Below are 3,961 nucleotides of genomic sequence, written 5' to 3' on the forward strand. Positions count from 1 at the left end.
ATATTTTACCATAGTTGAAAAAGAAGGTAAAAAATTATTCTTAGCTCAAGGACCATACAGAAACATACTGCAGACCAAGAATGACTGCAGGACATTTTGTCAGCCACAGCTCTGAAGTGTAAGACCCAATAAATAAATTACAGTGCTATGAAATACTAAAAAAATTTCCAAGTCATCGAAATTCATTTTTATTTTAACATGAACATGTTAAATTTTTCATATTTAATGATTATTAAATTTGCTACTTAATGAATTTATAAATGCAACTACAGTATTGACCAAAAATATCTGAGAGAAGCCTCAAGATAAGGTAGACTATATATAAAGTCATATAGACAAATAGAGATACGATGATACTTATCAAGGATCTCAGCTTTATCTGTTATAGACATGGGTAGGGCAGGGGACAGTAGAGATGAATACGACATGGCAACTTCAACGAAGTGTAAAATTTAGGCTGAAAGATATGGTAGGTAAAGTTTAATCTCAGAAGAAGCAAAAATACTCAGCTCCAAGGTTCAGATTTGAAGTTTGATATTACAACTTATACCACTTCCATTTTCTTCTCCACTCATTTGGTATAGAATAGACCAGTTTCCCTCCCATTTGAGAGGGGAAGAGGAAAAAAAGGAAACAATACAAATTGAAGCATACTGTAAGGACCCTCTTAGATCTCTCCTCTTTTTACAATCTTTATATATAAAACTCACTTAACTCATTGGTTGGTTAGCATCATCTCAGATTCCGGAGCCAAAATGTTCCTTAAAAAGAAAAATCTAAGACATTTCTTCCTAGGGTGAGTCAGCCATAGGCAGAAAATCATTATAAGGGAGAAACTTCTTTCAGATTAGGTAAATACAAACACATAGATAAAAGACTACTGGAAAAATGTGTACCAAGCAACTCCAAACTAAGTGTGCATGGATTTTTCAGGTCAGGACACAGGACAAAGCAGAAACAAGGATGGTGTGCATATCTCTGGTCCACATGACTGACTATGGCCTCAGCCAGGAGTACTCAAATGGCTGAGGAATGCCTGGTATGGCTGGGAGCTGGAATCAGCTTGTTCACTCATGACTGTCACCTGGGCTAGGTTGAGCTGACTCTCAGGGTACCTTCAAGGAGCCTCTCTGCGTGTCCTAGGCTTTCTCACAGCACTTTAGCCTCAGGCAGTGAGACTTTTTTACATGATGCTTGAAAGTCCAAAAAGTAAGTGTTCCAGTAGTCAATGTGGAGCTATATGGCCTTTTATGACCTAGCCTCAGTAGTCACATAGTCACATAAAGTAACTATGGTCACTTTAACCATATTCTGCCGGTCAAATCAGTCACCGGCCCATACAGACTTTAGAAGAGGAAACACTGACTCTCTTTTTATGAGAAGATTGTCAAAGAATTTAAAACCAGGTTTTAAAACCACTATGGACATATTAAATGAAAGAGAGATGAAGATACATGCCAAAGTGTTAATAGTGCCCAGTTCCCAGGATTGTTCAAAAGAAATTTAATTAATCTATCATTTTTATGGCAGACTAATCCAAACACATCCTTCAAGGATGGCAAAATTCCATCTACCTATTTTCATGTGATACAGTAACAGATAAACAGAAACTTCAATTGTTTTACATAATTTACATGAAAGTTGATCAACAGCTTACTTTTGACCCTCGTGTCATCTTCCAGTTATAATCACCTCTTTTTGTTTGTTTGTTTGTTTATTTTTATCAAACACCATTCAAGCTCAGATCTACCCTTCAGGCTTAGGCTAAATCATATCTAGAGTACAGACAATATCTATAGCAAATGAACCAAGCAGATTAGGATCACAGCAGCATTATGGTTGCTGACAGTGGTCATTTCTTATAATTCCTCAACTTCAGGAATTCATAGGCCAAGAAAAACTTTAAAAATAAGCCACATGTTGGGCACATAAAATTACCAATGTTTTATTCTCCGAAGTAAGAACATTTGAAAAACAAGTAATATTGACTATTATTTCATTACATTAAAAAAAAGGACAGGCAATTTTGAAATAAAAAACAATCCTTAGAGTAAATAAATTTAACTAAATGAAAAACTCACTATGTTCTCATTTCTCTGGTGCTCTGTAGAAGGTTCGCCACAGGTGAACCCAGCTCACAAAATGGGCAAAAACATTCATGCATCTGACATTTTGGTCTCCTCACTTCCTTGCATTTCTTTCTAATGGTTCTAGAACTTTATCTTTCTCTGAGGAGCCCATAGTCTAAAAAAGACAAATAAATGATTATATGCTATAATACTTATAAGCATTATAGGAATATTATATGCTAATAATACTATAAACATACAGAGAGAGAGGTCAATCAAGAAAGAATTCACAAAATAGATGAAAAGGTTTTGCCCATGACAAAGAATATTTCAGGTAGCAATAACACTGTGGCTGAAAGTAGAGACAATCTACATATACAGACTATCCAAGGAAGTGAAAATTAGTAGTTATATTTGGTTGTAGAATGAGGATTAATTTCCTCTTCCTTATTTTTCTATTTTCCAAATTTTAACAATACAGCATGCATTTCTATAAAGTTCAGGAAAGTTTTTTACCTATTTTTTTTTTTTAATTAGAAAACATCATGTTGCCCAGACAGATCCCAAACATCTGGGCTCAAGCCATTTTCCTACCTCAGTCATGCACCTCAGCCTCCCAGTAGCTGTGACCACAATCATTTCAATTCTGAAAGTTAGCTTAGGAAGACCCAACAAAAGGCAAAAGGCCTACTTTTCCCTTTAAGAAAGCAGTTTGAACTTAATTAAAGAGGCCAGGTTATAAAATGGAGATGCTAAAGATTGGGAAGAGGGTGGCAGAAATCAAGTGCCTTTCTTTGGCTAAAACAGATGACACTGGGGAAAATAATCATAAGATTCCCTCCTTGTCTATGTGAGAATCCAGGACTGAGTGTACTCAATATTGCAAGCCTTTCGTCCATATGGTCATTAGGCAGAAATTCCCAGCGGGGGACAAGAGCTGACAGATCAAATGCTTAAAGGTCAGAGTCAAAGGACCAAGGCTAGAATTCCAGGTCTACCACTTACTAGCTCAATGAACTTGGACAAACTGTTCAACCATTTTAAACTTTTTTCATACGTAAAATGGAAAACTGCCTACCTCTCTGTATTTTTGTGCAGAAAGGCTGATATAAAATGTACTACTTAAAAGAACTTAGCACAACACCAGAAAACAACAATTATAATAAGGGGATATTCTTATATCTAAATGAGAAGTAGACACTTGTTTGCTCTTGACTGATAAAAGCTTTAAGATCCCATTTGCCAAATCTACAGCTAAAAGCTTTGAGTGCATAATATACCTTTCTCAGCAAGAACATTGACCTCTTAAGCCTTAAATGGATGTTATTTTTTTAACAGAAGTTCTAAATACATCTGTTATTTGCGGTTGTTCTAAAATTAAGCTATTTTTAGAATGATTGTTCTGCAGGGTGCAGAAACAACTAAATGGAGCCTTCTTCAAACCCCTAGATTCTAAAATCTTATTGAAAACTAGGCAGAGGTTTCCTCGTTCTCCTCTTATTCCAGCTGGCTTTCTAATTCACTCTTAAGAGAAGCGGAGATTTTTCTGTGGAAAAAAAGCCTTCTGTCTTCCAGTTCGGCCTTAAAGTAACCGTCCCTTACCCGGGCTTTCTTTTAGCGGGAGTAAGGCCGGTAGAAGAATGTAATGTTGTCCAACAATTCCTGCAGCTTTCACAATTCCTCTCAGGAACCACAGATAATCACAACCTGCCTCCCACCTCCTAGGTCTTTCTTCCTACTAACTCGTACGCAAATAATGCAGCCCCGCCCCCTGTAGGTGACCAATCAGGAAGGGTAAAGCGGCCCGGATGGGGCGGTTCCAGCTTGGCCCTGACGACGAATCACCTGCCTCAGACAGCAGGGGCGGAAGCGGAAGAGAGTCCAAAGTCCTG

General features: G+C 37.3%; 1 long non-coding RNA gene across 1 annotated transcript; it reads right to left on the reverse strand.

Annotated features, from left to right (window-relative positions):
• Positions 1 to 1,093: 1,093 nt before the first annotated feature.
• Positions 1,094 to 3,840, reverse strand: LOC125619758. The gene is made up of 2 exons (XR_007351341.1): positions 3,672 to 3,840; positions 1,094 to 2,244 (listed from the first exon to the last, which is right to left on the reverse strand). It is a non-coding gene; the product is annotated as an uncharacterized LOC125619758 (long non-coding RNA).
• Between the last annotated feature and the right edge of the window lie 121 nt (positions 3,841 to 3,961).

This window comes from Marmota marmota, unplaced genomic scaffold, assembly GCF_001458135.2.
Source record: "Marmota marmota marmota unplaced genomic scaffold, marMar, whole genome shotgun sequence".
Lineage (NCBI taxonomy): Eukaryota > Metazoa > Chordata > Mammalia > Rodentia > Sciuridae > Marmota > Marmota marmota.